This window comes from Pipra filicauda, unplaced genomic scaffold (genome assembly GCF_003945595.2).
Source record: "Pipra filicauda isolate LSUMZ 115617 unplaced genomic scaffold, ASM394559v2 scaffold170_size1570365_pilon, whole genome shotgun sequence".
In the NCBI taxonomy this organism is placed as follows: Eukaryota; Metazoa; Chordata; class Aves; order Passeriformes; family Pipridae; genus Pipra; species Pipra filicauda.
Window position 1 is genome coordinate 1094823 of NW_024104218.1, and position 12804 is coordinate 1107626.

The following is a 12804-nucleotide window of genomic DNA, read 5'->3' on the forward strand; positions in this document are numbered from 1 at the left end:
AGACACACAGGCTCATCCCTATAATGTGCAGAGCCTTCTCAACAGCTCCTGGAATCCTCCCCAAAACGCTACACTCAAATTTTATCATCTGAAACAACCACTGCTTGGTCCTGTGCCATCTCTCCCGTGTCCTCTGCCCCGGGATGAGTGCAGGTCACAGGGCATGACAGGGACATCATCCACCCACACCTCTATGTGCACGCAGAGCCAGGCACGGAGCGGAACTGCTCTGGCCTCAGCAGCGGAGCCGCAGGAGTGAAACGGGATGTGTGGAAAACGTTTCCTGTTTACCCAGTCTTTGGAGTCCTCAGTAATAGCTGTTGGAGCGGGAATTGGTCAGCAGGGGCCATATGAATGGGTGTTTTTACATTTGAAATCGTGACGCCTCATCTTGTAGAGCCACCACTGTCCTCCCGGGGAGGTCGGTGTTGGGGGAAAGCCTGGGTGTCAGCCAAGGCTCAGTTATGGTGTGTGAGAAGGAGGGAGGGAGGGAGGGAGAGAGGGAGGAAGCCAGAGGGTGTTGGTGCTGCACACTCGGCCATGCTGGCCATACCCACAGTCCTGCCTCTGCCTGCACTTCCCATTGTCCCCCAACCTCCTGCTGGCATCTCCACTGGGGCTCTAGCTCCCTGGCAGCTCCCAGCCCATCCTGAGGTGACCTTTTGTGTAGCCCACGGTGGCAGGTGGCAGTGGACCCACCAGAGCAAAGCACGCAGATGGGCAGGCAGCCCCAAGCCGGGACACGTGTTTTCCACAGGCTTTTCCAAAGGCCGTGAGCCCCCTCCACCACTGACCTGCTCCACGGCATTCAGGGCCTGTCAGGCGTGAATTGAGTAGGGGGATGGAGTGGGCTTTAGCCCCTCATTAGCACAGGCCAATTAGTGTGTCATGCTGCCCTTCTGTCAGCTGATGTGGCTGCTGTTGAATACACCCTGCCCACTCTGATCCCTTTAAGGTTGAGGCTGTGTTTGGTGTTTTCCCCCACGGTTTTGCTGCAGGAACTTTTACATGTCTTTTTTTTTTTTCCCTCCAAGTCTCAGCTGCTCCTGAGAAACCAAATCCTGCCTGGTTTGTTTTATTGGCCTTTTTAGGCTGCTCTGTGCCAGCATGTGCTTCTTACTGTGATGCTGCAGAGAGTCAGAGACACCACTACCAGGGCAAGACCCCCAGCAGCCACATTTCAATAAGTTTTTTACATTCTCTATGCTCCCCACCATCCCCTGGATGAGCTGCACCCCACTCAACTCATCCCCTCACTGCTGTTTCTTGTGAGGCACCTGGTCTTAGATGCCCAGATCTCACAAGATCCTGGGGACATGGGGCACCTCTGAACCCACTTGGCCACTCTCCAGCCTGTCCTTGAGGTGAGGATGATGGGGAAAACAACAGGGAACAGTGCTGGGCAGAGTCCAGCCCAGAGATTACGATGTGCCTCCCACACACGGGGCAGGATCGAGGAGTTCTGAGGATGCCCTGGGAATACCCAACAGTGCAGCCGTAATTAATCAAGTTCAGAGATTGAATTCTTCATTAGTGCTTCTCACCGCGCAGGGAGAGCCTTGGGAGTCTGTCAGGCATCCACAGCCTGGCTGGGAAACACATTTGTCTTCTCCTGCTGGAAACTTTCTATGACAAGGAATTTCATCCGCGTTTTGCAGAGAATGTTGTACATTTCAGAGAAATCAGAATTCAGGAAAAAAGTTCCTCCGAAACTATCCCAGCTCCAAAATTGAGCTTTGAACTTTAGAGCCTCGAAATGTGAATGATTGGTTGACATTGTGTTTTTCCCACTCAAATTTCCCTAAAGGTTCAAAAAAATGTTGTTAAACAAAACTTCATTAGTGCAGTGTCTGGGGAGGACCTGAACCTGGGCACACGATGGCTGGTTTGGGATGGGGCCATGCTGTGGGGTGATGAGCTGAGAGGACCAACAGGCTTCTGTTTGCAGAGGGGTTTTGGGGCCCTCTGCAGCCCCATGTCCAGTGGGACCCTCCCCTCAGTCACAAAGAAACAACACTGAGGAAGGCTCTTTTGGCAGAGCTCTTTGGGGAATATTTGTTCCCTGAGCTCTTTGATTATTAGTCTTTTCAAAAAGCTCTTTGATTATTAGTCTTAAAAAAAAAAAAAAAGGAGAGAAGAAAAGAAAAATGGTAAAGAAAAGATGCTTTGGGATAGCTGCCTCTGCCGAGTCTTCCTCTGTTTCCAGCTTGCCCAAAGGACTTTGCATCTCTAGGTTTTTATCTCACAGTAAATGCTTATTTTATCTCTGACAGTGAGAGTCAGAGACTCCTCATTTTCAACACTTGGGAAGCACCCTGCAACATCCTCCAGGGATGGCTGGATCTGCCTCTGACCCAGAGGCTGCAGATGCTGTTGGAGTGTGGCTGGATCTCTTCCCCAGGGCAAAGACATTCCCTTTGTGCAGATCTCTCATTCCTCATCAAAGCCTCCACTTTTGCAATAAAGACATTTTTCAAGGTCTTTTGACGTCCGTAAGGCCTCCCCTCCCTCCCACTTGTACTAGCAGCTGCTCATTAACACCAAAAGCTAATTGCTACCCATATGTTAATTAGATATTTGACATCATATTGCACAAGGAGTTGGGGTTGTGATGACAGAAAGCTGGGAGTTGACTTCTGTGATGCTGACTTTAAGTAGTGCTTCTTACAGAAGATTGGCAGGTGGAAATAAGCCAAAGCAAAGGCTCCATGTGGGACACAGCCCCCGGCCAGGGAAACATTTCTGTTGCAAGCAACGCTTGAGCACACGCTTAAAGCCCTGCACGTGCTCCTGTGCTTTGTCAGAGGTGTGGGGGAGCTTGTGCCATCAAGGTCAGCCTGTCCAGGGCCATAAATCAACTCCAGCAAAATTAAGACTGGCATCAAGAGATCAGCCAGACCTTACTGTGAAGCACATTGTACATCTGCGCTTTCCTGAATCAGAGTGACCCCAAGACACTACTGAAGCACCAACACCTGCACCCCCAGCCGTAAGATGGGAGTAACACCGTGGTGGGCAGTTTCTGTAAGACCAAGGTGAGCAGCTCCCACAACACCCCAGCCCTTGCTGTGCTTCATCTGAGCCACCCTGAGGGCTCAGCCTCCCCTCTCACTCTTGACAAAGAGTTCAAGGAAAGCCTGATAAGAGAAGGGGAGAAAGTGAGGGAGACAGGGAGCAGAGACTAAATATTGTGCAATTTGGTGTCTTGCACACAAGCAGCAAACCCTGGGCTGGGGGACAAACTGCCAAACTCCCCTGTTCTGCAGCAATGTGCTCTGGGGCACCACTGGGACCCCCGTGTACCCAATGTCAGCCTTGCTGCTGCTGTTGTGATAACATCGAGGACAGAGATGGGAAAAAGCCCAGAGCCTCCCTTTTGCTAAGCCAGCGGGGTAAAGGGCTCCTTTATCTGCCCTTTGGTGAGAGATAAGGTTTCAGTGTTGTCCTGCCGGAGCAGCTTGTATCGCTCACAGATACCTCCCCTGGCTGCAGGAAGGTATCAGGCACTCAGAAAATATTTGAGCAAGACTGTATCTTTGAGAAACCCGTGTGCAATGGAAAGACACACAGGATGGATTAGATCTGCACTGTGGGGGGATTCAGTGCCTCCAGCTCATGCAAGGACAAAGCACGTTCCCTCAGCCACTGGGACTGTGGGGGCCTCTCTTGTTGCAAATCCCTACGGAGAAGAATTGTCACAGACAGAATAGGGACCCAGGTGCCTGGGCTTCTTACTGGGTTGAGACACCTGCCAGTTCCCCCCCCCCCAATTCCATCAGGTATGAGGTGCACTCCCTGCACATCCCTGGCATCTGCCTTGGAATCAGCTCCCACCACCACAGGAAGATGGGAAAATATTTTCCACTGCCAAAACTTCACTAAGTCAATCTAGCTTCCATTTTCTTGTACCAGGAACATCTCTGAAGATGGATACATGTGCAATCATTCTTTTTTCTATTCTATGATAACAGAATCCAAATCCTAAATGCAGAACTTTGCTTTCAGCAAAGACCAAAAATATGCATTTTGAATTCTCTGCCAAAAGCTACACCAAATGATCAGTCAAGGGATTCCCTCAGACCTGCCATTAATTTCACAGAATCCCAGACTGGTTTGAGTTGGAAGGGATGTCAAAGTTCATCGAGTCCTACCCCCTGCCATGGGCAGGGACACCTTCCACTAGCCCAGGTTGCTCCAAGCCCCATCCAGCCTGGTCTTGGACACTTCCAAGGATCCGGGGGCAGCCACAGCTTCTCTGGGTAACCTGTGCCAGGGCCTCACCACCCTCACAGGGAAAAATTTCTCCCTAATATATAATCTAATTCTCTCCTCTTTCATATTGCAGCCATTCCCCCTTGTCCTATCACTCCATGCCCTTACAAAGGTGACTTCTTTGGGGTTACTCCGTTCTGCACCAAAATCCTGAGGGCTAAGGGCCCTCCTCCTCCTCCCTGCCTGCAGCCCACAACCTCTTTCCCAGCAACACTTACTGGTCATTGTAGAGAACAATAATTGACATTTTAAACGTGCCCAGTAGCAGAAGAGAACACTTGAAACTGATTGAAAGTTTTCTACTTCAAAAATACTTGGTGTATGGAAAAATGCACTCCAAGGTCCATTTCTGATCCCATTGTGTGGAATTAAGGCCAGAGCAGGTCTCCATGGAGAAGACCTGGAGAATGGACAGGACGTTACAGTAATGGTGTTTGTTCTAAAGAAATGATTAAGCCAAATAACATGAGCTGAATAGAGCTCAATGTCCTTTTTACAGAATTAATAAGGTGTGTAATGGATAACTGTCCCCCCCTTAATGGATCTCATACCTTGGCTTAAAAGTCCTACCCAGGAAACTTTCATGGCTTTTTTGCTGACTTCACTGGATTTCAGCAACATAATAGAGAAGTGGGATTCAGCCTAAAAGTCAGACAGTGAATGCAGAAGTCAAGACTTAGGAAAAAGATACAAAAAAAGAACTGTTGATATGTCTCTTCTCTGACACGTTGCAGTGTATCAAAATGGCCACTGCCTTTATTTTGTTTAATCACTTATCTCCATGGAGGGAAGAGGAAATTCCCAAGCACGCATGATCGTTAAAAATATTAGCCAGGGCCTGGTGATTATTTTTGGTAGCTAAAAGCTTCCTGACTGAGCGGTTTGGGTTTGCGTTGGACTTCAGTAAATGTTTTAGGATAACTTTCATAAATACCCATTATACTCAAACCAGTGGGCAGTTTACAATTCAGCTGGGAAGGGCGGGGATATGTTTCTCTTTCTTTTGTTCTGCCGTGCCGCATGCTAAAGTGCATAGAGCCACACTGAATTAGCATTTAGCTATTTTCTTGTATCCTTAAATAAAGGACTAGTTCACACAGTCAGAAATCTCTGTTTCCTTTCAGGCAGGAAAAAGGAAGTGAATGCGAGGGGCAGATTTGGAGTTTGCTTGCAAGAACAATTGAACTCCCATCCAGAGGGGAAGGGGATCTGCGTCAAGAGGAATTCACTTTTTTTTTTTCTCTCTCTCTCTTTTTTTTTTTTTTTTTTTTTTAAATTCTGGAAGGGAAGAGAAAATGACCTTTAGTTTAAAAGCCTGAAAGAATAAAGGTCTGAGCCTTTAGAGCTGCCTGCACAAATACAGTCATGAAGGCTTTTTCCTGACAAAGGGCTCCCGTGGCTGCTCTTGCCGTCCTTCAGCGGCGGGGCCCGACTGCGGACACGGCTCCGGGTGCTCCCCTCTTACTTATCCAAGGTGAAGGGCGGCACCAAAACCTGTCAGCAGTTCCTGCCCGGGAGGGACAGTCCCTGGGTATTTTTTGAAAAATATTTACCATTTTTCTCTCTGTCCCTCCCCAGTGCTGTCAGGCTGGTGAGTCAGATGAGACTTACTGGATGGGATTTAGTGGATCCCCTCGTCTTTTTCCCCAAAAGTCCTACTTATAGCTGTCTGTACAAGCAGGCAGGGCATCAACTTGACCTCTTATGTGGCCAAGACCTCACACTGGCCCAATTTTGGTCCCTTTTCAGCAAACCACAAACCCTCTCCCAGCTTCTCTGGGAAGAGGATGTGAACTGAGGTCTCAGGGGCTTGACCAAGAGTCAAAACATTATCTGTGTGGTCTCATCTATGTGGTCTCATCCAAACCATTTTAGTTCTCACCACTACTCTCCATTTTAGTGAGCCTTTAATATCCACAGAGTACTTTTCTCTATATTTCTTTCTCCTCCTCGCAAGCCAGATTTCCAAGGAAGCTCCAAAGCTGGAGAATATGCAGTTGAACCTTGCTGAGATGCTTGAGCATCCTATCTCCAGGGGCATTAGGCATTTTAAGATGTTGAGTCAGTCAGTTTTATGCATCAGTCAAGGCGAGGGCCCTCCCTGTGGTACCCAGCACTTTGCCAGAGAAATCCTGGGAAAAGAGCATTAGGCTATAAACTGCTGCAGCTGAGGGACTCATCACCCTTCCCTCCTTCTCACACATCAGTCAGACCTGTGCTGGACCCCTGACAGAGTTTGCATGAGGGGTTTCTGCCCCAAAATCAGAGCCCAGGCTAACAGTTCACATCCTGCATCCTGAAGCAAGAGCATCACTTTCCCAGACCTGCTTCCCTCCAGGGCTGCAGGTAATAAACAGGGCCCCAAGGGAGCTCAGGGGATCCAGCTGCAGTTCGGGTTCCCACATACTCAGACAAGTTCCTCAGAGCAGTTTTTCTCCCATCCAACCAAAATATTTGCTCGGAACGTGGAGCCGCGGCTGGGCAATGTCAGCAGCAAATGTCAGCAAGTGTCGGCAGGAGAGAAACTAATTAGACAAAATGGGCCAAATTTCTCCAGGGAGGAGCTCCTCTGTGATCACTGTAGGAAGGGTGAATGTGGCCTAGTGGTTAAATTGATTATTTTGTGCTCTCTTGTTGCCTCTATCCTGGTTTTATCTAGGCAGCCTCGCTGCCTGCCCAGGGGCTCACTTGGCTCCGGGGAGCAACGTGGGCAGGGACCCCCCTGACAGCACATCACAGACACCTCACAGCTGAACTTGGATGAAATCACCTCTCAGGACTAAATCTGTGGTTCTCCAAATATATTTTGGCAGACTTCCACCTTTCTTCCCCGAAGTTGTCCGTCCCCGGTGCGTGCAGCTGGAGGGATGCCCCCGCCAACGCTCAGAGGGACAAACCCAGAGCAGAGAGACACCTTGAGGGACAAACACAATCGGTTCTGAACGGATCAGGCATCATCTCTGCTAAGGTCAGACGTCTGCAGAGCCTGGCACTAGGCAAAGGTGCATCTGGAAATGCCGAGGCTGGGATGACTCAGTGCATGAGGAAATGGTGTCACCTCCTGCCCTGTGCAAGCAGCTCTGCTCCCTCACCCCGCCACTGCTGCCAGATCCAACCTGCTGGTTTACCCTTTGCTACCAAAACTTTTGGACCAAACTCCCCCAGCTGAAGCCTGATTAAGGCTTCAGGTCCTACTCATGGGTCTGTTGACATCAAGGGAGCCAAGGTGGGGAGCCCATCCCCATGTCCAGCCCTGGATGTGAGCAGAGCAGCGTTGTGAGAGGTGTATGGAGAAGGGGAGGATTAGAGTGCACAAAACACATGGGAATTTGCCTGCCCCGTGTTTTTTTATTCTTATTTCTGTTCCCCCCTGAGCTCCCAGCATGGGGTGTGCATGGTGCATAAAGGTAATTCATTAACCTGCAGGAATGAGGAGGCCTAAACTTTCCCCCAGTCTCTGTGACAGCAGCAGTTTGTGATGCCCAGTGTCGGGGACACGCTCCCAGAACCGTGCCAGCCATGCAGGGGATGTGTACACAGCTCCTCAGGAATGCACCCTCCAAGCAGGACCCTGGGGTGTGGGAGGGCTGCAGAGGGACAAGGGAAAGGCACAAGGTCCAGGAGAGCCCAGTTGGATGTTTAGGTCTGGATACCAGGAGGTGTTTTGTTCCCCTCACAGGAAGGGCGGGTTTAGCAGAGTCACGGCACCGGGTTTGGGACTCCAGGCCAGACTGGGGGGACAAGAGCTGTTGTGGTGGGACCAGGTGGGAATGCCGAGGTAGGGCAGATTGTGACAGGGTTCTGAGTGCTTGTGCAAGGCCAGGAATAGTGGCAGAGCTGGAGGTGTAATGAGAGGAGCCCTGAGCCCCACATCACCTGCAGGGCTGCCAAGTTCCCCATGGGGCCGGAGTGGGCTCATTCCCTCCCCAGCCCCTGATTTGCCCATCAGAAGCAGCAGAATCAGTCCCAACCAGGGCTGAGCAGACACTGGAATTTCTACCCCAATCCAGGTGCCCAAGTGTCACCCCAGTGCCCCAACAAAGAGGATAAACTTGCCTAGGAGAATTGGTGGGAATGACCCAACTTTAGCTGAGCAGCAAAAGGTCATTTTCCCTCTACTCCTGGAGGTTGCAAGGCTCAGGGAGGCTGTGCCAGCCCAGCAGGGAGCCTTCAGTTGCTTTATTCATAGAAATCCAGCCTTCACACCAGCCCTGGAGCTGCTGCCTCTCTGGCACCAGCCCAGAGAGGGTCTGTGCTCTGAGCAAACGAGCAGGGCAGCACAGGCACCACGGCCAGTGTCACAGCAGGAGCGATAACATCGGGATCAGCAGAGAAATGGAGTCATTGGAGCAGGACATCGTCACGTGCCCAGTTCCTCCTGCTGCACAAAGGAACAGTTCAGGTTGGATCATCTTATTTTCCATAAACACACCAGGTTGTTAATCCTGGATTTGCTGAAGAGCGCTGCTGGGACAGTGCTTTGAGTTCAAGTGTCAGCCTTAAACCTGAGCTTTACTGAGATTAGTCCCAGCTACAAAGTGACCAACACTCAGCAGGTTCCATATGAGTACAAAAATGGGTGAATTAAGAATCCTGTGGCACACAGTGAGCAAAATTACTGCTCTGTAATTTCTGAATTCTTTTTCTTTTTATTTTATTCTTTTTCTCTGTTTTGATTTCGATTTATTTTTCCATTGTAGGAAGCAGCTCAGAGATTGGTTGTGGCATACCCTGGGCTGATTCCATGGAAAGCCTCTTTTCAAAAGGAAACATTTGCCATCTTACTCCCAGCTTTGATTTGCCTGTCCCTGCTCACTCACCAGGGCTTGTTCTGCAACATTAATAGGAAAGTTTCTTTGCACAGAGCCAACCAGCAACTGTGCCCAAGTGATTTTGTTCAAGGAATAAAAAGCACATTCACTTTGTGTTTGAGATGACATTTATGTGATGGGGGAGTTTGAGAGCTCGGTGGGGAATATGGCAGAGAAAAAACATTCTTGTGAGGAGCTGTTTCAAAAGAAAAGAAACAAGAATCCAGGAGAGATAAGAAAACGAGCGTTTGCAGAATCTGGGAAAGCCTTGTGCAGAGGGACGGAGACAAAGTACGAGAATGCACTTTATTTGTGACAAGCTTTCCATCCTGGGCAGCCAAACAGGACATCCTGCTTCAGTTCTCCTTCCTCTCTTTAATTAGAGTTGCGTTCAGGACACTGCCATTAATGTCGTCTCAGCATTTCCATGACAAAGCCCTGTTTTTGCGGGACTTTAGGAACTTGGCCCTAGAAAAATCTGTTATTAGTGTAGGACTGTTCAGCTCAGAGACTGGGGCAGGTTTGCAGGCAGTGGCTGTGACATTTCCATCACAAGGAGCCGAGTGGATCCATCCAGGATGTGGGAGCGGGGAAGGAGATCAAATGCCATCTCCAGATGTGGGGGGATTAGGGGTGCCCCAGTCTGTGCCCAAGCAAACATCTCCATTTTGGATCTGAAACTTGGCACTTCTCTGACCCCCCTTAAAAATCACACCACTCGCATTTCCAAACCTGTAAGTCACTGTGGAAACCTCTGTGTTTTCAAATAATTTTTAAAAGCCTGAAAAGAGAAGCAAAATCTCCAGCAATGGTGTTTTCAGTGCCTGAAAGCAGGGCCTGGCGACAGCCCCTCTGGTTGAACGTGGCCCATAAATGGGACCCCTAAAATCCCTGTCACACCATCAGAGCAGGTCCTCGTGGTGTAGCACACCCTGCCCACCCCAGCCTGGGACAAACAGCAAAGCAAACAGGACCCAGCAGGGCTGTCAAAGTGTTAAAAGGGGCTGAAACCACAGTGGGCAGTGCTGGCAGAGAACCTGGCTGACAAGTGAGCTATAAAACATCCATGTTTGAAAAAAGCTGAAATGCACCTCAAACACCAGGACAGCCTGGGAGAGTTAAACCAGCTCTAGTGATAAACCAGATTCCTGTCGTGCTTGTGGTGCTGCATAAACTCCTTCCTTCAGGTCTCCATGGCAGGACCTGGGGTTTGTGCACTGGCTCTAAGCACACAGGCAGGAGAAATCCTCATTCCTGTCCCACCACTGGCACCAAGGGACCAGTGACACCAGACTGTGTGTGTGGCTGAAACAGGGGCAGCACAAGAGTGGGAGAAGCCATAGCTCAGTCCAGCCAACGCCCCTGGGGCTGGTTTTGGCTCGAGAAGTACTAAATATTATTAGCAAAATGAAAACACTTTTTTTTCCATGGTGGAAAAACTAGTCCTTCCCACTGAAAACATTAGTGTGATTCTCCCACTCCTAAAGGGAGAGAAAACAGATTCCTTTGTTCCTGTTGCAGCCCCAGGTGCATCACTGGCATCCAGAGTGGAGCAAGCTCTGGAAGAAGCTGTAAAGCAACATTTCATCACAGGATACTCCAAAGCAGACAGGGTTAAGCTAAACATCCTTTTACCACTGCTCTTTCACTTCCCATTTGAGGGAAGAGGATACAATGGTCCTGCACCCTGTACTAAGGCTGTGCTGAGGAAACTGTACGAAGGCTGTGCTGGGGGATCCCCTCCCTGTGCAGCCATCCCAGGGCCAGTTTGGCTACAGGAGTGGGGCTGTGATTCTCTGCCAGCTTCCTGCAGCTCAGTGGCACGGCCAGGATGGTGCATCTCCCATCCCAGGCCCCCATGCCCACCAGCCAGGGGACCATGTGCAGTTCCCTGCCTTTTCCCACCCTCGCTGCCGCCCTGTGGCTTTCCTCTCTTGGGAGTCTGCTGAGGAGCCGAGTCAGAGAAATGATCTGATTTAAATGAACTGAAAGAGTGAAGAATCAGTGGAAAAGCAGTTGGTTTGGGGGTTTCCAAGCTGTCTGGAGCTGTTTGACCAATTTCCCACCTGCTGGAACAAGCTGGTCTGGGTAAAAGGCATCGATGTTCCATTGCCACCCTGGCTATGCTCCGCATAGGAGAAGCCCACCTGGCTTCAGGACTTTGGCTGAGGAGATTTAGGATGTGCTGACACAGGGACCCACAGGGAAGGCACTGGGCACCACCAGGAAGGCTGGTGGGCTCCATCCCCCTTCCCAGACCCACAGAACCACAGCACAGGCGAGGCAGGGCAGGAAGGGAGCCGGCGGAGATGAGTGTTTCCTGACTCTCCGGAGCGAAACAGAAAAGCGCTGTCACTCAGCGGCCCCCGCAAGTGCAGCGGCAAGATAACTCCAGACACAGCCACCATCACTTCCCCCCTTTGTCCCTGGCTTTTTTCAGGCCTTCCTGAGCAGAAACGTCCCATCTCTAAAGGAATGTCACTGCTGCTGGCCGCCCAGGAGATGCCGAGCGGCGGGCTCAGCTGGGATGTGGGTGCTGCAGGCACCCCAGGGTGTGGAACAGTTGGCAGCCCCGGGCTGGGAACTGCCACGGGAACGGGCAGAAGACATGCAAGGCAACACGACATGGTGGAATTGAACCGCCACATTCCCCAGTTTCCTGGTCTGAGTCACTCCTGAGCGCAGGAGATGAAAGGCCATTGGGAGCTCACGGAAAACACCACCACTCAGGAACTCAGAGCAGCCCAGAGCCAGCAAGCAGCCCCAGTGTTCTTTTCTACACATTCCTTAGGCTCCTGGGACAGCACAGGTCCCCTCCAGCCTCAGTAGATGCCCCAGCCCATGCCTGGAGGATGTTCACAGGACATCTCATGGCTGAGACAGTCCCTGCTACTTGTGTGTCCCTGTTGTGGTGCCCACTGAGCCAGCTGGGGTAACCTGCAGGCACTGCTGTCCCTGGCAGGAGACACCCATCCCCTGCACAAACCCCACAGGGACCCTTCTGATCTGAAAGGAGGGAGCATGCCACCACTTAAATTAGGATGTATTTTTCCCCAGGCTCCTTCTCAAAGCGGGCTCTGGCTTTGCCTCTTTGGATGGTTACCCTACGGCCACCTCTGTTCAGTGAAGACCTGAGCCAATGCACATAGTTGCAGAGGAAGAGCCCCACAGCAGATGCTTTCACTCCCACAGCAGTGTGGGACAAGGTGGGGCCTGATAGGAACAAGGGGGTGATGAGGCACCCCCAGAGAGGGCCCTTGGACAGCACAGCATCAGTGCCCCCAAAGCCAAGGCTGGAATGCAGTGAAGCTGTTTTATTATCTCCTCCCCTGCCTCTCAAGGACAAAATAATCTAATGGTTGTAGAAACATATTTTTCACCAAGGGATTCTTCATTAGTGCTTGTTTCCTGTCCCAGCTCATTTCCTGGAAGCAGTTTGTGCTGATGGAGGTGGGCAGGAGCTGCCACGGGATGCACAGGCTGCATATGTGCGTGCGGGTGCACACACATTCCTTCCACACCCCACGGCCCAGGGTTTCAGCCACGCTGGGGACACACTGCATTACTGCATTACCAGTTCTCCATGCTTGGAAACACAGGCAGATAGTGATAGGACAAGGGGGAATGATTTTAAACTAAAAGAGGAGAGATTTAGATTGGATATTGGGAAGAAATTCTTCCCTGTCAGGGTGGGGAGGCCCTGGCACAGGTTGCCCAGAGA